We start from the raw sequence: 22,819 nt of genomic DNA, 5'->3' as shown, positions 1-22,819 counted from the left end.
GCTGAAATATCTCCTTAGCGAAAAAAGAGAGGGCATATAATCAACAGAAACTAATTCCCAGCAGATTAATTAAGTTAGTTTTATAATGTCACAGTGACAATTGCAGTTTGAAAACAGAGGAATGAGCTAAGCAGAGGTCTCTTTCAGCAATATGAAAGCAGAGAGCATTACAGAGAAACTGGAAAAAAAGCAAGCATTTGTTCTAAAAATAGACAAAAACTATTTTAAAACCAAACAGTTTTTAAAAATTATTTTAAAACCAAATCAATAGTACCACAATTGTACAAGTGATACTCACAAGAGTAATAAATATTTTGCTCACTGAATTATAATAAATAGAAATTTACTCACTTTTGCAGTACAACTTAAAAACATTTTTCTCTAGGAAAAAGATCTTATACAATTATTTTTCCACACCATATTTATTACTGTTGCAAAATCTGTTTAAATGGAAACAAGTGATAGCTTAAGTCAAATAAATTCCATTGCATTCCATATTACATATAGATTTTGGTTTGTTTATAATCTTAGATGGTCCAGCAATTTAATTTTCAAAAGCTTTAAATCCTATTGACTAGGTCTTCTAGTAAGATACATTTTAACTATTAATCTCTCTAACAAAATAAAGTGTCAAAGTCTCCAATAAATAATGAGTTTGTCATATGGCCAATTACTGCCAGTTTGGTGGAAGCACATAAAAACTCTCCAGTTATTCAAATGCAGACAATTCAAAGGGAGTTTGTCTGATAAACATGGGACTCAGACTCTCACATTCTCAGCTTCTCATTCAGATCATCCAGACGGTTTCCACCCACAACCTACAATATAACTAAATTTATTGGTAAAGGATATTTATTTCAGTGATAAAGTTAAGGAAACAAATAGACACATAAGTTTATTTTAAAGAAATATATAATGAGCACCAATCAAAAGATTGCAGGCTTTGTAAATTTGGGATATTTTACTTCCTGAAACATTAATCTCTCTGCTTTACATTAGTCTTAATTACTATACATGCCTATTTAGTTCTCAACCCTAAACCTCAACATTAACAGGTTACTGAACTAATACATAGGTGAATTTTTAATAATTACATAAATTCTGGGGAATCATCCCTTACCTGTCTTAAGGATCTTTGTGCTTTCCATATGAATACTCTTGGCTGGTTTTGCTAATTTATTTTTGCCTCTATGAAGTACACAGCACACAATGCAAAACCAGAATTTTCTCCCCCTGGTTTCAGCTTATGCAAATAGAATTCCTGGGCCACAAAAGCAGCCAACAGTGATCCAGGACACACATGCAGAAATTCATATTCATGATACTCACCCTGACACCAATGGGTCTTCACTGAGGCAAAATCAGGATCACTGCATTTAGCAACTCTCAATTACTACTTTTGCCTTTCTTCTCACAGCCTGTAAGTCCCATAAACTTTCAGTATAGGCAATGTGTTCAGCGAAAGAGTTCCACAGCTTCCCTCCACACTACCTAAATAAACACTTTTGTGTTATTTTTGAGCTCCCAAGCGGCTAGCTTTGCTTGATGTCCCCTATCACTGCACACTTGATGCCATTCTTGTCACTCATGATCTTGTCACTCTACTTCTCTTTCACACCTCTGTTGAGCAGAAGAATCACTGTGGGCTGTCACTTCACTGACATAATCTAATTCTACCATTTAATTTTTCTACCTTTGTCATTCTCTGAAGCTTTTTCAGTTTGATTACATTTTTGGGGGTTTTTTAGGTTTTTTTTCCAGACAAGGAACTGGACATAGCGTTTAAAACCTTAAATATCATGGCCTATTGTACATATATTGATTGATACAATGATGCATTTACAGTTTTGCTTGATCTTGCTGTGGGTTTGTTTTTTGGGTTTTTTTAATTTAAATTTAGTCTTAAGAAGCTTACAGTCCTTATACATTCTTTAAAAATCTTCAGCTATCTGAAACATGCATTACTCTCAGTAGCCTCTAAAACCCTGCTGATTAGCCCTGTGGTTTCCCTTTTACCCTTTCCCAAGCCTTTCTAGCTAAGCAGAATGTATTTGTTCTCTGCCTTTAATAATACCTTAAAGAGTCTCTGTGCCATCTGCCATGACTTAACCCTCTTAGTACTCCTTCCAGATTCTCCCGAACAGGAGTCCTTGCCTATAATTGTCCTTCCTGAAGTTCAGCCCAACTGTAGGGAGATTTCTTGGCTTCTTCACAGCCCTGAAAGTATATTGAATCTAGAGAGAGAAGTAATTTGAACAATATCCACCTGGCTTTTGCTTCTTCTCTCATGGCATCTTCAACTGTCCAGACCATGAAGATCATTAATTTAGTCTCAGCAGTCGTCTAAGGAGTCTTGCTGAAAAGTGTGTGTCACTCTGCTCAGTCTAATGTTCTCTGTAAGAGTCAATCTCAGTGACAGTGTCCTACCTTCAGGGGACTCCAGTGATGTCTGTCCTTCCTCCAGTGCTCCTCAGACAATAGCCTACCACTGCCTTGTGGTCAGGTTTTACTAACAGCATCATTGTCTTGCTGTGTACCCAGCACATCCCTGCTCACAGAAAAAAAATCTGTCTCTTGGGGATATTCATGGCATGTGACACTTGGGGCAACTGTGTCAGGATAGGGACACTTTTATAACCTCCTGGTGATGACCAGTGTTTTGTAATCCTTTTCTTCCACCCCACAAAAGAGCTATTTTAACACATCCCTATTTTTCTCACAAATGATGGCCATCTTTGTCTTTTAAAAAATTCAAGTGCTGAAAGTAAGTCTTGTGGACACATCCAGAACTGTCAGCATTTTGTTTTGCACACCTCATCATTTCAAGCCCATTGGGTGCTTTGGATGGCTTTTCAGATATCAGGTAATGAAATAATGCACTACTACTCTAGAGCTGTCACAGCAGGCACTTCTTGTGTACATGATATAAAAACCTACAAAAGGACCCATCAGTCAGCGTAAAGTCATTTTAGTTGAGAAAGTTCTGCTGGTCTTGTCAGTATGCTTGGATGAACATAATGGAAATGACAAAATTTTTTTGCTGTTTAATGAGATAATCTAATTGTCTTCTCTGGTTGTGAACTATGAAAAAGCATTTCAGTGCTAATTATTTGCCAACAGTTTCTGAAATCGTGTGTCGAAATGGTATCTCATGGGAATATCTGCCCCATATACAGAGAGAATCTCAATTTATATCCAATATTGAACACTTATCTAAAGATTTAATTTAGATTTACACAAGTCAAGCAATCTGGATTTCTCCCAGTAACACTGGTAGTAAAATAAGACATGATACATGGCATTGCATGTGTGTACACACACACTGAAATTTACTTTCCAGCATGAAGTCCCAGTTAAGCAGAGGTGCAAATAACAACATGTGATTGATGAGAACTATGGCTTGCAGCGTTATCTTCCAAATGCATTTGTCACTTAAATTAGGCCTACATGTTGGTATGTTCATTATTTTTGCATTGCACACATGATAGAAACCCGCCCCTGGGACCCAGTCATTATTTTCCATATCTCATGTATTTTTCTGAAGAAAACTGTGCATTGTTTCAGATGGATTTTGTGCAATAAAAATTTTACACACAAGCCGATCTAGAACTCAGCATAGCAGAAAAGTATTTGCAAGTACTAACAAATTATTCCATTGGATTTTTATTGGGCTATTTTCAAATACAGATGAATGCATTTTGTTCACAAAAATAAGAGCTTTTCCAAGTGTTATCATTAGGCAATAATGGAAGTGTTCAAATGATCATTCTGAAATTTTCTTGTTGTTTCAATAATGTTGTCCCTTCCTTAAACAACTGCATACTTGTCTCAAAGAACAAGCTCTCCAATTTTAAAATATGGACTATCCAAATAGGGAGGAAAACCAAGCCCATGCCAGTTGTGTGTCCAAATAAGTTATTCTAATGAAACAGAAATGACATCACAGTAAGAACACTATAAGCCACCAAAAGCTAAACTGTGTGTGAACAAAACACAGCCATCATTCTTTAACAAATACAAAGGTTTCATTTATCCATTGCACCGAAGGAAATTGACCACTAACTTTCATAAAAAGAGTCAAATCATAAGATCATCCTAGGTTTTGCCAAATGAGGGAGTCTAACATAAAGTTATTTAATTTTCTGATTTCCTGACACACGTCAAAAGCTGTTTATGGCTTCAGAGTCACAAGCAAAGACACAGCTCAAGTCTTTCACCAAAAAATACAGTAACATGAGCATCTTTTGCAGTAACAGGACTTGTGGCACTTACTTCAGCAGAGCTGGAATTTCATTCATGAGCAGGTAAGGGTGCCATGCGTGCGCACACACACACGAACGTACACGCATAACACTTGTTAGCACATTAGAGCAGAGCAACACATTTTTAAGATATCTGCCCTTCACAAAGTTAACCCACAGATTTTTTTTTATTAGCTTTCATTGTTGAAAGGTATTTTTTCTGTTAGTGAGCACTTAAATGGTTCCATAAAGCAATGAACTGGAAGAAAATCCTATTCAACTCTATAAATCAGATACATATAACTGGATTTAAGATGAATGATTTAGTGAACTGGGAACCAAATGCACTACTTTTATCTTAAAATTACACATAGGCTAGTGGATTTAAAAAAAAAAGGAAAGAATATTTTTATTCAGAACACCTCTAGCACTGAAATGTTCAATAATTCTACAACAAAACACTGCATTAGATGGATAACAGTGACTGTTCTTAACTGTAAACTGCAGATTGTTCTAAGAGACAACCTCTTATTTTGTAGCTTTACAAATGATGAGAAATAGTATCAAATTCATGGGCTTGTCAGTATGCCAGAACAAACAAAACACCAAACAAAAACCTTAGCACACACACACCCCAGAAAAAACCCAACCCCCTAAATTTCTAAATCAGTTTTGGAGTAAAATGAGACAGCTGGCAAAAGGTCTCTTTATAATTTGGGAAACCACCATTATTAGACTACATTCATTTCATTCTTAAACATCCAAATGTTCACTTACTAAAACTCACTGATAATAAAAACCCTATCCCATTATATATTTAATTTCTTCCTGTGGATATTAAAATAAACTATGTTCTGAAATTAAGAGTTAAAATACCTCCTTTTGTTTTCCATACATATTTGCCTATATAAATATACTTCATCATTTTACAAATTACAGTATTTATATTAAAGCTTTCATTCAGCAAATCATTACAGCTTAACAAGAACAAACAATTTCTGTGTTTTGGTTCTGTCTTTAAATCACTTTTGGAGATAATGAAAACCAGCCAAAATGAGTGACTGCAAATAATACAAACAACATATTTATTTAGAAAAATAAACTGAAAATGTTGCTTATCTGTTAGATTTCTCCATGAAGTATAGACAAATGGCTAGAAAAATTTTATGTCAAATACATATTACAAATGACTTTTTAGCAGTAACTGGGACTAAAATGTCAATGTTCAATAGGAACATTTTTTGATGTATAATCAATAGACTTAATTTCTCGGCTGCTAATATGATAAAAAAAATGGATGCTATTAAAAAAGATTATATCCCCTTTTTAAATACACCTTATCATGTTGCTGCTTTTTCATATATATACATATGTATATATGTATGTATATGCATGTATTTATTTCACCCTAAGAAAGGATCATAGTCCTTTCTGTGAAAAGATCCCCATAGTGAAAAAGAGCATAAATGTCTTTCTTCAGCTCTAACTTTTCAGTTCCTTTTGGAGCCCTGGCAAAGTATAGCTTGTTGTGGTCAAAAATCTCCTGGGGCCATCTGTGCAAATGGTGGCACACATCATTACCCTGAATGGAACTGACAGTGCAAATACTAGAAGTGCATCCAGATGCAATCTCTAAGAGCAGAACTTCCTCAAAGCTGGGTGTAGGACAGGAGACAGCATCCTTTTAAGTGATTGAACTTCACTTCTGCCCTGTTCCTGTATGGCTTTCAATATATACAAGGGATGACAGAGGTCTTCTTCCCCACAGACAGTAACATTCCTCTGTTACAATAAATGTATTTCATTTTCTGAAATCACGTAAGTGCTTCGTTTCTCCTTTTGGCTACATATTGAAATATTTGTGGATGCTGGCTGTACCCATAAAAAACTCGTTGTTTGGTACTCTGGTTGCTCAGCACAGAACTCAGGTGTCAGGCTTGGAGATAGCAGTTTCTGCAACGGGGCAAGACATTTCGTTCTCTTATCCTTCTTTCCCACTGAATGGAATTTAAGGCTGTGGCTTTTGCCAGGACTCAGCTTGTAGCTGTCAGATCTGAGAAAGATGATTCAATGCAGATTACACTAGTGATCAGTTGTGCTCTGACTTGAAGGGCTTTTCCATTCTCCACTAAGGATCAGGTTCCTGGTTACTTCTCAGATCTGGCCCGCAAGAAGTCACAATGATGAATCTGATATGCAAGAAATTAGTTGACGTGCCTCCAAATATAGATATTCCTTCAAGCCTGAAGGTGCTGTTAAAAAGAAAAGAAAAGCAAAGTTATTAAAATGTTACTTTAAATAGGTAAGTTAATAAACAAAATATAATTTTGAATTGTCATTCCATTTTTCATGTAAGCAGGAGTTTAAAAAATAATGGTACTTTGAAACATGATCTTTTACAGTTGCATTTTATTATGTATACAAGCCTTGGTTCTCTGCTGTGGTAAATGGGTTTAACTTCAATTGTGTCTTTGAAATCGCATTATTTACACCCTCTGTGAAATCTCGACTCATTCATTAATTAATTAGATAAATTAAATACTCATTCATAAAGTAATTAGAAAGTGAACTGAGTAGAAGTTTGCCACCTGACAAGTAAGTTTCCCAATCATTAAAATACTATATAAAATTCTGATTAGGGTCTTTCCTTCACATTCCTTTTTGTGAAACTGCTTCAATTTGCATAAAACACCAATAATGCTGCAATGTAATGCTAAGGTTCACTGACTTACTGAGTTTCCCTAACTTTATTTATTAGACAAGATAAAGCAGCAGCATTAAAATAAGAGATCTTAGCATATTTACCTGTTGGTACCTAGGACACTAACTTGGGTTAAAGGATTAAATTCACACCTTCTGAAGAAAAGAATGACAACTTCCTCTTCCAGTTTTGGTGATTTACTCAGAGGTACATACTTCAAGGAGGAGGAAGATCATTTCTTTGCCATTAGTTTTGCGAATCTAGCCCTTCATTCACATTTCCTGTTATTTCACGTTGACTCAAATAATTTAAGTTGATAAAGATTGTCAAGGGGAATTCCATTGTCAAACATAAAAAAGGAATCTGAATTTGGTGAAATGGAAACTCTTTTAGTTTTTTTCCCCCACCACTAAATAAAAAGGTAGAATATGTAGGAAAACTTGTTTTACACTCAGAATTGTTACAGTGGCCCAACAATCTAGCAAAAATTTGTGATACTTCTGGCTTGGCAGGAAATTCTTTTCCTAGTCAACTATTCAGGGTTTGACTCACATTGTTAATGAAAAACAAGAGTATCCTAAACATCTGTTAGCAGCTTATTTTTAAACTGAAGACAGTCTTCGTATCACTAGAAACACATAACACTTTTTCAGCTGTCACTGTTTCAGGCTTCAATTACATTTGGGCTAATTATTTGTGTATGTTATTACCACATAAAAATCACCAAAAAAAGACAGTACTACTCTTGAATGCAGCTTAATACTCAGGAACAGCATGAATTATGGTACAACTAAGATACATTTACAAGTAATAATGATAATAATACTCACAAAAGAGATCATGAAAATAGTATTTGTTGTCAGAAAACAGTTGTTCCTCAAACTTAGATTCTGAATGCAGCAAAATAGTAAAATACAATGCTGAGTGGCTGTAGACATGAAGAGCAATATGATTTTTTCTTTTCCTCTGGGCTGCAATTTATAAACATAGACAATATCATGCTGTTGTGGTTTAATCCCAGTCAGCAACTAAGTCACACACAGTTGCTCAATCACTCCCCACTTCAGAGTGGGCTGGGGGAGAGAACTGGGGAAAAAAAGGATAAACCCCAGTAAAATTAAAATATTAGAATAGTAAGAATAATGATAACAAAATCAACTGTAATAAAAGTGAGACCACAGAAAAAAAAAATAGAGAGAGAGAGAAATAAATCCCAAGACAAGCAATATGTAATTCAATTGATTGCTCACCACCTGCTGACCGACATCCAGCCTGTCCTCAAGCTGCAAACTGCAGCTCCACCCAACTCCCCCCAGTTTATTAGACATGAGTTTATGGTATGGAATATTCCTTCAGCCAGTTTGGGTCAGCTTTCCTGGTTATGTTCCCTCCTGGCTTGCTAAGCACTTCCTCACTGGCAAAGCAGAGGAAGCTGAAAAGTCCTTGACTTAGGGTAAGCACTACTCAGCAACAAGTGAAACACCAGTGTGCTGTTAACAAACATTATTCTCATACTAAATTAAACACACTACTAAGAAGAAAATTAACTCCATCCCAACCAAACCCAGTATTATTGATCACAAAATCAAGGAGTGATTTATCAAGCATATCTGAATTTCTCCAGCATCTCTCACTGAGCTGTCAAGCCACACAACTTGATTCATTTTAAGTCATACAACCATGTGATATCCACACTCATTTCATCATTATTCTACCAAGGAAGAAAAAACTACCTTTTTTCTTTATAATATCTGCACTAAAGAGTAAAAACTATGAAAATATTTTGCACATTTCCACATTAATAAAGAATTTGTTCAAATTAAAAATTAAGGTTAAGCTTGCTCAGTGGAAAATTCATTAGGTAGCAATGCCTGCAAAAAAAAGAAAAAAAAAACCCTGATCCTCTTGGTACCTTCCCCAAAAATCCATAATTGCAAACCATTATTGTACACATGAAGAAGTAAACAGCAAGAGAAAAAAGGTCTGTCATTTAAAAAAAAAAAGTACCTACTAATTACAGATTCCTATCATGAACTGCCTAGTCCTCAATCCTACAGTATGTACTATTTTTGATAACAAGGCTGTATATTCAGATCTCTGTATTTAATTCATCATTATAAAATCCCTTCATTACAACATACTTTGTCAATAACCTCATAGTAAAAAACCCCTGACCTTCTGGTGTAACTGTTAGGGAGCTAGGGCTCAGAAAATTTACAGGAGACCTTTTTGTTCACTCACATCCCTTCTCCTTTTCAATACTTTAGCAGCATCACCATGTCATTCTCTTCCTTCTACAGCATCAGTATTTAGTCCCAAAAGCCAGAGAATCAAAGAAACTAATGTTGCTGTTCTCCCCATTCAAAACCAGATTACTACTCTTCTGTAATCAAAAATAAATTTTACTTCTCTGCATGTATTATCTGAAAACCATCTATGCCCTTCTGCTTCATTCGGTTTCTCACAGTATTCTTAAAAACTGAGAATATTCTTAAAAACTAGCCCCATCTACAATTGCATATTCCTTCTTATCATGGCCATGACCATACTGTTTCTGGGCAAACTGCTATAGAGAATCCTGTGGATAGAAAACGTTATGGGAAAAGGCTGCTAAGGGAAGCATCTTTTCAACATCAGTCCTAAGGAATGGCCATGCCGTTCTCAGATACAGAGAAACCACTGCACTTACTGGTCTTTATTTAAAGACCAATAAATGCAGTGGTATTACTGGAAGACACCAAGAAAATTATACAGAAGACATCATCAACTTTGAACTGATACGTGCAGTTTGAACTGATATGTGATGACTGGCAGTAATCTCAGAAAAGAATACTTTGAGTAAAAGTTTCTATGCTGAGCCTAATGCTTTTTATCACAAAAAAAAGAAGAAAACTAGGAAATTCACTTCACATTCAATTGAGAGAGATTTACTTGATTTATACTAAGCCATGTAATTTCCACATCATTTAAAGGGTCTGGTAAAAGCACCTGAAAGACTAGCCTAAATAAAGGCTTCATTATTTGGGCTATTTTAGCACAGACAGCATAATTTGGACATAAGCTATTACTTGTCTTAAGTACACTGCAAGTCAGACCACATGCCAAGCTATTAGTTGTACTTACATATTTAGGAGTACAACAAAAGTTCTTATGGAACAAAAAATTGTAAAAAATCATATAGTAATAAATCTTCCTAAACACAGTGCACGTATCTTCTAGATATTGTTTAATATTAATGGCATCTGTTGTCTGATGTATAAACTACTTACTTATACCTGAAAGATACAGAAATATTTATATTCAGACATAGACTATTTTAATTATATTATCTTAAGCTTTTTACTCTTCTAGATAAGATTAATTACTATACTAATGCTCTCAACAGAAAAAAGAATTACTACAAAGACAAAGCTTCTCTAAGGTTTTGGGGAGTTTTGGTACTTTCTGTGGTCCAAGAAATCTCCATCATGATCCCTGTTGAAACATCTTTCTCTGTAAAAACTAAAACACCTAAATATAAACAGCACAGAATGTTACAAGTGCACCACCACACCTTTTTGTAGTTATTCCTATTTTTTTTCCCCTCAGAAGCTTCAGAAAACTTTTTTACATGTGATTGCCCACCCTACTGTTTCAATCCCTAGATAATTTGTTTGCCAATGAGGGAACAAGAATTTCCAATTGTTTATTCCAAGTTTTTCTTTCAAAATTTTGGAAGAGATTGCAAGTGGCATGAAAAATGAAAATATTTACACATTACAATTGAAATGTACACTTATGCCTTTTTCTCTTTACATACTACAATTCATTTATGCACCGACAGCATGTATTATACAAATATATATTATTTGTACCAAATATTTGTACAAAAATATTATACAAATATATATATACAAAAGTATTGTGATCTCACTAGCCTCTCCCAGCAACACTTCTTTAATGAGACTATAAAGTACTTTGTCATGTCACTTTTGCTATCTCCAGAGCCTTCCCTATATATAGTTCTATAAAGATAATAGTGAATAAAAACTCGTAAATGATATCAGACAGTATATGAGGAAAATATGTACTAAATATAGTTATCCAACTGAACTCAAACTACTTAAGTAGTGTATTTGTAAATGTTTCCTATCTTTGTCTGCTTGCACAACAAAATGAAGATCACCAGAATATTGGTTCTGAAAGCTACTGTAATTTTTTCATAGTGAGAAGCACACAATCAATGTCAGAGGCAATGTGCTTATCAGTATATTAAACCTTTTCTTTTCTTTTTTCTTTTTTTTTTTTTTGGTCAATTCCACTAGTTTCCAATATAGCTGATATCTAAGCAAACAAAGTTACTAGGTGACAGGTACCAGGTATCTTGACATCACAGGAGTCAACAGCTTACATTAGTGGTTGCCATGATGAGTACAAAAAATGCCAAAACTCCAACTAAAAAAGATGCTAAAAGGGAAAAGAATGACACTGGAAAAAGTCCTGCTGATGTAGCCTGGGAAAACCTGGCAGTCTTGTTCACTGGTCAGAAGCACCTCACCTCTTAAAAGAAGTATCCATAAATTTAAGTACAGTAATATATACAGCATGTACAGAAAGCATATATAAATTAGCAGTTTTGAAATACCTCAGACATATTTTTGACTGAGATAATACATTTCCGTTTACCATTTTCAAATTTTAGAAATTCTTATGTGGTCATTTTTCTTGACACAACCTTCTTTTCATTTGCCTTTTTGGTCCCTTAGGTGTTGGAAAAGTGTTTTGCTGATATCATAACACATATTTTAAGACAGACTTGGTTATGCCAAGTGTGAATACATTCCTGGGAAGCTTATTTATTTTCTCATGGTGTTTTTGGATATGTTGTGATACATCTTTCATGAGAAAAGTACTCACAAATATTTCTGGGAGAGTGTTTTTGATTCATTTTTTCCTCTTGGATGTATGTTTACTAGCTTCCAGAAAATTATTTCCTCAAAAAAAATCTTGTGAGAAAAAGCAAGAAATGATAGATAAGATGAAATGGGTTTTTTCTTTGTACTAGAGTATAAGATTTGAGCTATGCATTTCATTCCAAAGTAAGAAATGAAATGAGATCTCTATATTGAGATCCGATTGTAGCTTGTCCCAATATTTATTTGCAGATAGACTTCTGATGTAGACTAGCTTAAAAAGAAAGTCTAAATTCAAATAAATGTTTGCTTATCAATTGTAATGTAACAGATATACAAATATGTAAATATGAACATATATATGTACAATTATGCATTATTTATGTATCTTATGTATGTGTCTACGTATAATGTGCATACAGATATATTAATTCTCTCTTTCTTCTACTCACTTGGGCTAGTTGCAGGACAAACCATGGGCAATATCCAGAGGATTGCACCCAGTTGGACTGCAGTTTGCAAGGTCACATCCCCAGCCATGGCTCAAGTGGCACTGCAGCTGTCCCAATGCCAGCAGCCCATGTGAGAGCTGGACTGGGTGGGTCTCTCCACACAGAAGCAGCCACACTTGAGCTTAGCTTCATCCCTAGGAGATATAGCCTAATGATACTATGGAAATTAATGTGAACTGACAAGCACTTTAAGGTCTGCTGGTGGCTCTTCAACGGGAGATATCAACTGTTTAGCTATATGTCCATTTAATGTGAAAAGTATTTAAACACTGCTTTATGAAGGGTTACTGAAATAATTTGTACCGAGTGCTCAGTAGGCAATAATCAAACCATAAACCCAGTCTTGCATATGAGGCACTTCATTCCATAAAAGAAAATTTGGCTGCGTTTCTGGTTTGGTTGCAGACTTTTTCAGATCCAAGCAATAATTTTAATCAACATGGTACAAGTTAACATTTTATTTCACTCTGTCCTTTTCATGCTCTACAAATTTCTGCTTATTTTCAGAAGTAAATGCTCAGAAATATTGAACCTAAAAGTCAAAACTCTAAAAAAAAATGGTATTGACGCTTGTTTAGGGTTGGCTATGCTCTTGAAACAAATAAACTACATTGCTAGTGGTGAACAAAAAGTTGTTTTGTCAGCATCCTTCTCTGAGTACAGAGGGATGCAGATGAATGGCTACCTAAAGCAGAGGCCTACTGCTGCTTTCCCAAATTAAGGCTGTGTATCTGAGATGCTCCAAGAGAATCTCCTATGGTCCAGGGAACCCACCTACCCTTGCTGCAGTTTTTAATATAAATCTAGCTAATATGTGATACTATTTTCATTTTTCTGCCCTTATTTTTGCCCTCCTTTTCATGATGAGTCAAAACAAATTTTCTTAATTAGTTTGAATGCATATCTGTGTCAACTAGAGGTAGAACAAAGATGAGTAAAAAAACGAAAAGAGATGCAAAAGACAGCTAAGTCCATAATGTAAGCAACATTTTATTTCTACTGATTAGTGAAATATAGCTAGTAACACACTTGGGGAGTTGGTTACAAGGTTTGTCGACCTAGTTTAACACAGGCAATATCAGAGGAAGTAAATATTGAAACAAAAACATTAAGAATTAAGTCGTTTGCATTTGCAATTATTTCCAAAGTATGTCACATCCAGTATCTTGTGCTGGGAAGTTCCTTATCAGTGCTGCACCTATAACCTCTTTAATTAATCTGAGGACCTTGCCATCATTGCCTTCCAGTTCTTGGCAGAAAGCAAAAGAGATGGAAGGTCTGATGTAAAAAGAGACACCAGCACCCCACACACCATATATGTCAGTATTTTTTGTGTAAAAATTCAGATTTCCTGTGGCTTACTTTTAAAACATTCAATTCATGAAGCTGCCTATGTAACAGAAAACAGGATGATGATACAAATCCCTGTGAACCTATACTAAATGAATAAAAATAAATTACTTTGGTACGGAGCATAATCTACATGACAAAAGAAAAAACCTTTTATCAGTGAGTGAAAGGGACATTAGTATCATTGCAACAGAAAGTTCACACAGAACAGCGAAATGCTTTAAAGGGCTTTCTTCAGCTATTATTTAAAAACTTTTATGTTTCAATTTTTACAGTTTAGAGGGTTTTGTATAATTACACATCTTAAAGTGACCTGTGATTGGTTTGAAAATCATCCTCCCCAGAGTGTATATCTTCTGGTTGACAGGTGTAACCTTTTCTCATTCAGCCTAAAGCTAGGATGGATAGATGGTAAGTGAGCTGGCAGCTCTCCACCTCCTTACTCTTCAAAAAAACCCAAACTATATGGGTGAAAAGAGACATGTAGGAGACAATGTAATTATCAATATTTCTGATTTTTTTTTCTTGACATTTACTGATCTTTCATCTGTTTCAAATTACTCAAGCAATCCAGCTGCCTTGTAAGATTAGGTCTACTTTGCAATCCAAAAGGACTTAAAAGACATCACAAAAAATCCATAAGTTCTTTGATGTAGTTTTTCTGCAGCTTGCCTGTTGAGGGATGAAATAATTTTTGATTTTAGCTAACAACATGCTGTTCATTACCATGTGCTTTACAGGAGTTACCTTTTCCTTTATTGTTTGGCACAAATATTTTGCCACACAAGGAAAAAGTATTAATTTCACTGACACTAGATATATAGAGATTACTGAAATTACATTATCCTGTTCTCCCTAAACATGGCAATGTGACTAAAGGCTTACAATGATTCATTATTATTACTATTCATTATTATTCTGGTTAGTCAAGATACTCAATTGCAGCCCTTTTCTTTACAAAAAAAAGGGATTTCTGTGAGATTGCTGGACACTGGGATGTTCTGTCTTTGTTGCTAGGAATTTTTAGCTACTAGAAATTATTGAGTAGCTCACAGCTGAATCTTGGGCAGAAACCTATAAATGCAGTAGAGGTGGGCAGTAGAGGCCATGAATAGAGATTACAAATCCTCATGCTTCAATAGCCTATTGGAAGACTTCCCACCCACCAACCATAAACCTTTTCCAGCATAAAGAAGACTAGAAAGGGTTGCATCAACTGCTTGCGCCTTTCTGCATTGCGAAAGGAAAATACTGAAACTTCTACTCATTCAATTACCATGACTTAACCAGCTACTTTCTTGAACTTCCAAGGAAACCATGGTATCAGGAAGAAGCTGAATAGAAACCACAACAAATGCTAAACATATTTTTAGATTAGAAAGTGAAAAGAAAAATCAGGAAATTATTTGGGATCTTCATATGCCTTGTACTTTCAGCAACTATGCATGAAAGAGATCAACCTGGCATGATATTTACATTGAAGACATTTGAGAGTCTCCTTATAGAAAGCACTATGTATTTTCTGGAAACATTAACCTTGGAAAGAGCTCTCATTTTCGATTGCTCTATTAGAACGCATATGCTTAATTATAAAGATAAATTACAGAAATAAAATAAATTATAAAAATAAATACAGGAGTTTATTACTTTTGCAAATATATGAGACAATGCAAACTTTCCCTTTAAGGGGTCAACTTGTGTTTCAACAGCTTTTGCAAATACCTGTATATAAAAGAAGAGATGGTCCTGTGCACCCTTTCTTAAAATCTGTTTGTTAGCTTTCTTACCTACAGCTCCAAACACAACAAAAAATATGCAGCTGATGACAAAAAGGCAGAAATATCAGTTTATCAGAAATATCAGTATTTGTATTCTTCTTAGGCATTCAGAATTATGCCTTTTAATTTGTTTTAAGCAATCCTAGAAATGAGCTTCAGGAGCTCTGTTATCTAGGTGTGATACAACACTATGGTATATGTGTTACATGTCATGTGACAGGAACAAAAGAGGTAGGAAAGACTCTTGAATCCATAATTTGGATAATTCCCTCTGTTCCAGTCATAATGCACTGTTTTGTTTCCACGGTATGGTTTTTTTTTTGGGTTTTTTGTTAGTTTGTGTGTGTGTGTGCATGCACAAAGAACTGTGTTTTGGACAGTACAATGGAGAGCTGAAGTATTTACTAGAAATTCTTACCTGATTAAAATAATAATGAAAAATAAAATGGCTTGGTGTTTCTCCTGCAAACTGAAGAAGTGAAGGTGTAGCTTTGGCCCTGATGAAACTTTTTTCTACAATTAATAATGAAAAATATATTATTCCTTACTATCACTTCCCCTTTTTAATGTTATCTAAGCACCTCTTAACTCTTAATGCATAAAAGAGCATCTAAGTGAAAGCAATACAAAAACTTGTAAGGGAAGAAAACTGGAACAGTTGCTTTTATATCCAATCCTTGTATTTTGGAGCTATAAATATGTCCTGGATAATAAACTGAATCATCTGTATCAATAATTGGAATGACATATTTACTACTTGCAAAGTACCAAACTTTCAAAATACATTCCCTAGTTATGAAAAATGCATCAATGTGTAAGCATCACTGGAAGTAAAGATGCTAAATTTACTTTTGTAAACTGTTTTACCTCTGCCATAGTGATTTTCCAGTAAGAAAACAAGGAAACAGAAAACCAAGAAGAAACAGAAGAAGGTATTAGCACGTGAGTATATAAATCACTACAGTAACCACAACAATTCAACAATCAGCTGCAAGCTCAGTGATGATGTAACATAACTTTCACATACTGCAAAATATATAATGGACGAATGACAAGCTGACAGCTCACTTCTGAAAAGCCTTTTTCCACACCACCACCAGACTCCATTTTGAGTGAAGTCTTACCACTCCTCCCACCAACACAAAGTGTGTGCTGAACAGTAAATTGCTAGCTACATCCTCCTAAAATCTTCTATTAAAACACTCAGGATAACTGTGAAATTATTTTACTTTGATAACCAAATTCTATTTTAGGGAATGTCTAAACTTATTCCAGGAGAGAGCAGTTGAAAAGACACTCGGCTGCCTTTGTTGCTGGGATGAGTGTCAGGTAACTTCACTCATGCACAAGAGAACATGGCTTTACTTAAAGGGTTGGGAGGAGAGAAAGTAGAGTCTGAGGGAGATCTGATGGGAAACTGTGGTTAATGAAGAGGATTTAGTGGTGATGCCCCAAAAGAGAGCCTTTGGAGGAGCATACATAACTGCTGCACTCACTGAAGAGGGTGTGTTTGTGGAGGTTGCAAAACAGAAATTCGCTCCACCCTTCAGGCATAGGATATAGTGGATGAAAAAATGTTACTCGGTCCTCTCAGCATGATACTTGCATTGCTTTTCCAAAATCCAACCATCATCTCCGTACTCGCTCTTCTTTTGCAGCACCAAAATCTCAGAGAAGCCATAAGCAGCTGAAGCCATACTGCTACATACAGAAACACAGAGCATGCTTCAGACACAGGAAAGCTGCGAGCTCAAAATGCCTCAGGCAAGGGAAGCAAGTCAATTTGGATTTCTCTTATCTCTAGCAACAGAGGGCAAAAGAAAGGCAGTCTATAAACACCATCTCCTTCTCCAGCAATCTGTAAACCTAGCACATCTGTCCCATGCTTTATTTATGAGTGAATGAAAAACAATTGGATTTGTGTCAGATAGAATATCTAAATGCTAAAAGGAATGACAGATTTCAGTTTTTCATTCTGGCCATACAAATACATAGTCCATGTTTTACTTTCAGTGCAAATCAAAATACACTGGCTTTCCTTAGAGTTATAATTAAAAGGATGGATACAAACAAACCCTTTGGCCCTGCTGGCTTGCATTACTTGAAACAATGCCACCTCAGATGGTGAAAATATTGGAAAACTAAAACTGCCACTTCTATTTTTCTTTTTGATGACTTGGACTCCACGACCAGTACTGCGTTAACTATATTTCTCATGTTTCTAATTTCAAGAGAAATATCGCCATAGAGCTACAGATAGCAACCAAAAATGTGAACCTTCTATCATGCCTGTAGGCTGAAGTCAAATTATTCACTAGTTAAAAAAGGGAATTACATGGTATGCAAGGATTTTCGACAGTAGAGATTAGAGGTGAATAATTCTTTCCATGTATTCTTCCCCTTCCTTTACCCCAAAAATAGCTCCCATAAATAAGAAAGTTCAAAAACTCCAAATAGTTTAAGAGTTAGCTGAACACTCTCCTAACTGATAAGGATTCATCAGCAGTAGCTAAAATGCATTTTGTGCTTTTGAAGTTTTAATTGAAATACAAGTCTTCTGCTGTTCAGATAGTAATTATTTAATAAATCTATGTTTAGAAGCAACTAGAATTATTTTTATTGCAGCTGTCCAACAGTGGCAGTACAAAAACCAAGTTGGACGATGGTATCTCAGACAATTTTTTCCCTTTAAAAAACAGGCAACAAGAAAAAAAAGGTAACATAAAGGCTTTTGCAGAAGGATCAATATGCTGTCTTGATCTTGGTCAAGACAGTAACAGAAAATTCTCTCTCAGAAAACCACAAGATTAAACAGATAAACCCCCTTTGTTTAATAGGATTTTGAAATAAAGGCCTGTTAACTGAGACTGAATTAGAAGGAAAATCCAAGGACCTTATTTATATTTTCTATATGCATTAAAATATAATTCCTATTGTTGATTTCTATAGTAATCTGCACACTAACAATTATTAATAAAATTTAAATTTCTCATATAATTTTCCAGCAATTACAAAAACTATGTTTAAAAATTCCCTAAGGTGACATACTCTTAGGGAATTTAAAATCTGGCTTGTATTCAGAAATTACACTTATTCATAAAAATATTGGGTACTTTTCAGTACTTACAAAAATGCATGGGTGCTTAAAAACTAATTTAAAAAATCAGCTGAAGTAATCATTGCTTGATTTAATGCTTTTACAATAGAATTTTTATTTCATTCCCTCTGTCATACCTTACTAGTGATAAATTGATGGGTTTTGATGGAAGTAAAATTTACTTCCACATTAATTCGATGGAAGCAAAATTTACATCAAGAAGTAAAATTTGTTTTAACTGTATCATGCTGAATACACCAACTACATGAAAGGATACTGCACCCATCTTTGGCTTGTTGCACTCTTATTCATTGTGGTGATGCCTCAGAATAGGTGGACACCTCCCCACCTGTCATGTATCCTGCCTGTCTGGCAAGTCTCCACTCCTGCGAGGGCAGGCAGGCTCATGTCCAGGGTGGATCAATTTAATATGGTACATGCTTTTACCTGTGAAAAATCACCATCTGGAAAACTCACAGAGCTGACAAGGAGTAGTGATTTGTCATTTTATTTCTTCTTGTGTTTACTGGAATACTTCTATTAAGGCATTGTTTAACAGAGGTGGAATTTGCTTCTTGAAAAAATGCAGATGTCCTCTCCATGGAAATGTACATTGATGGTCTTGAAACCTCCTCAACATGTTGATCCTTACTGCTACTCTTACATGACTACTCTGAGTGACTACAAGACATTCCACTATTTCTGACTTTTCCCTAAAGAGTGACACTTTTATAAAACATTCATGTACAAATGGGTCTATCCTTCTAATGTCTCTGGATTTTATTACCTCCACAGGCATTTATGATCCTAACATTCTAATTCTTAGTCTACACTTACGTGTTTTACTCATGGACATATAATACATATGAACTTCTCACACATGAAGGAGGTGATAACCTCAGAATGCATTGTTCCAGCCAAGCAAACTTATGTAAATTTAGGTAATGCTAAAAATATACTAAATTTCTCTCAACAAACAGAATTTTTTCTGTTTACTTTGCTACACATCCAAGTTGCTAACGGTCCTCTCTTCAATTTCTCAACCACACTAATTGTGCTTTTCTGCATGGTTGCCCAGCCTTTTGCTCCTGCACTGTTCAGTGCCTGTTGACTGTTCCAGCAAAGCTCCAACCAGGACAGCACGCTCCCCATCTATCACCTGCATGTACCTTCTTCCTGCAAGTTTACATCACTAATGAGACACAAAATCAAAACATTCACCAGTTACATAGCCAAAAATTCACCCCTATTTTCTGTCATAGTTTCCTCCTTGTTATGAATTCTAATGTATCTTTGGAAAGGTCATTGTGACTCTCACGTAGCTTCTTCCTGCAGCTCCTGAAGGATTTCAGGACCCTTCATAGGCTCAGCAGCTGATTTTCACTGAGAAACATGTTTTATTTAAGCATATGAGATCTATCAGATCAGTTGTTGAAAACACCACTTTTTTCTACAGCACAAGAATTACAATAAAATGAATTTACAGTGTTTCTCATGGCTCGGTTCTATCTTGAAGCAGTAATAGATTTGTGGAAGAAAATTAGTTAAATAGTTTGTTTTCCTCTCTGGGTAAATACATGCCCTGCTTCAAACTAAATAATGAAAAGCAAAAGAGATATTGCTATGTCCAACTAACATACCTACAGAAGATGGAATTTATATATATTTCAGATTTATACGCATTTAAAATAACACTTAAAAATAGTATTTTCAAGTCTTGATGGGTTTTTTCCCCTTTTTCTTTTCTAAAATGCAAGGTTAATTAGCAGTAACAATGCAATTTGGCCCTGGTGTCAGATGCCACAGCATTAATTATTACAGAAAATACATAAAATGGTCATATTTAAATCCTAATGCACAGGAGAGTTATCCATTAATTTTAAGAAGGTTTTAGCAAAGAATCCTAGGTTGAACATAAAAAGGAAGATGAGATTTTAATGTGTCTACATCATTAACTACTTTAGGGTGTATTTCAAACTCATAAAGCTATCACATTTTGTACCTACTACAGAAATCACATAGTGGGCCAGAACAGTCTAAATATTGTATTTAATAATTTATTTATAGGATATCTAAATGCAAATAGCTGCAAAGGATTGAAAAAGGTGCTCTCATATGTAAGCCAGAGTTTTGTAAAGAAATGCTTACACTACTTAAAATTTCAATGTTTTAAACTTATTTTCTACAGCTTCATCTAATCTAGAGAGATTAGTTGTAACATTTCACAGTGCTATTAAGAGATATATTTTCTTTATCCACTACCTAATTTCAATAAAACCTGTTGAATGCACAGCTAACCATCACATTGGTGCATTTTAAAGGTAATATGAAGATAATGAAAGACTCTTCAAAGCAATTAGCAAAATTATTATATTTGCTTAAGCTGTCTACCTGGATTGAGTACCAAAAAAAGGCATTAGTCACACTGAAACTTGCTGGAGACCATATTTCTTAGTTTATATTTATTTATTTCTTAGACCATATTTCATAGTTTAGGTACTATGCTTTTTACTGATGAGGCTTCTGTACATTATAAATTTCAACAAGCTGAAGTGCCACCAACTTCTGAAGATAAGAATTTGTAGATCACACAGGATTTGCACTATCAGAAAGAATTCATGGGCATACTAATGTGTCTCTAGTCATCTTTAAATGTAATTTGTGACCATCAGTACAGAAACTTAAAAAAAAAAAAAAAAAGTTTTTCATCATGTTTGACCTTAATCACTCACATTTCCATAACAGGAATTTTCTTAACAGATAATTTATTTATTTAAGCATTATTATCCAATTCTCATCATAGCCACAGGGCTGAAATTAATTTGTACTTATCCCAAATGCCTGCATTTTATACAGCTGGTGACACAACAGACCACGACTCTGAAAGATGTTCTGGGCTACACATTTCTGTCTTCATTAGAGACACACAGAGGACAGATAACATGTCACTTTTAACTAGGTCTCAGCTGAAAATTAATACTTCCTTTTAAACTATTTCCTTAGTAATTGAAACTCTTCAAGTTTTTCCTCTCACAGCTGTCTCCATAAGAACTCAGAAATGTGGATTATCTGAAGTTCATTTCTGCTCCAGAATTAATTTCCTCCTGTGACCAGACTTGCTCTGAAATTCGTCATCATTAACACCCCAAGTAATTGCTAATACTATTTTCTACCTGATCCATTTGGTTCCCAAGAGAAGGAAAACCTGTATGCTATTCCCATCCCTAATGGTGACCTAGCCATGAGAAAAATGCTCAATCATTTATGTGCTAACAGCCATCCACTGTTTTTCCAACAATCCCCCATATCTCAGAAAGGCAAAAAATACATCCTACAACTTCTTCTGAAGGAAACTGCAAGATAAGCTTCCTGTTCAGGATGTGAGTACCTGAGAGGTACCTCAGTCTGAGAGGTTTCTGGGCCCCACGGAGTTAAATACCACAGCAAGGAAGATGTTGCACACTATTTTCATGGTGATTTCTACTACAAAGTATTTCACGGCAAAATTCCCTGTTGAGGTTGCCAACACAGCCTGTGGTGAGAAATCTCAGATGTCCTTTAGACCTTCAGAGCATTCACCAGAGACATGAGCTGCAGAAGCAGCCCCAGCAGCACCCATTTACTCCACCTGCCTGGAGGACCTTCTGGGAGCAGATTGGCTTTGTCAAGATTATATACCCTCATTTGGCTACAACATCAGCTGAAGGAAGTAATGCTCCTCCCCAGATATCAGCATTCAATTCCAGCAAGCCAGGACAGCAAACACAATGAGGTGACCAGGATAGAACTATTACTATTAAATCATATATGCACGGTATTAGAATTGCAGCATGTAATGCTACTGTCAAGGAACACACAGAATGCTCTCCACAGCAAAGTGAAAAGCTTGCACATTCAAAAGCACACAGTAAAGCTGCATTTTGTGGAGTGGGGGAAATGGTAACTGCTGGAAAGCTAAAATACAACAGAAAAAAAAAAAACCCTGCTTGGGCCAAACTGTATTTTGAGTTGTACCATAAATGTCTAGGACAGAATTCAATCTGATTGTGCATATAAAAATACAGGTGTGAACAAATCAAAACAATCTTCAGAGACTTTAAAGTTCATATCCAGAATAAGAGTTCTCAGGGATGAATACTTCTAAAGAAAAACTTTTAGACATATCAAACTAAAATTCCTAAGACACAAGATAATATATGGAAAGAAAATATCACATCATGATTTTACTTTACTTTTATTGTTAAAAAG

General features: G+C 35.2%; 1 protein-coding gene across 5 annotated transcripts in view; it reads right to left on the bottom strand.

The window, feature by feature from the left end:
• Window positions 1-3,647: 3,647 nt before the first annotated feature.
• The window catches only part of PRR16 (proline rich 16), a 141,236-nt gene continuing 122,064 nt past the window's right edge, over window positions 3,648-22,819 (bottom strand). For 3 of the 5 annotated variants that reach the window (XR_014846743.1, XM_085042292.1, XM_085042288.1), the window contains one exon: window positions 3,648-6,493. The gene's annotated coding sequence lies outside the window, so the exon portion shown is untranslated. Of the gene's footprint in view, window positions 6,494-7,772; window positions 7,914-19,408; window positions 19,748-22,819 lie in introns of those variants that run through there. The other 2 variants (XR_014846744.1, XM_085042291.1) reach the window with 2 other exon arrangements.

Source organism: Lichenostomus cassidix, chromosome Z, assembly GCF_008360975.1.
Source record: "Lichenostomus cassidix isolate B80296 chromosome Z, HeHo_3.0, whole genome shotgun sequence".
Taxonomy (NCBI): domain Eukaryota; kingdom Metazoa; phylum Chordata; class Aves; order Passeriformes; family Meliphagidae; genus Lichenostomus; species Lichenostomus cassidix.
This window is presented reverse-complemented; position numbering and strand designations above follow the sequence as displayed.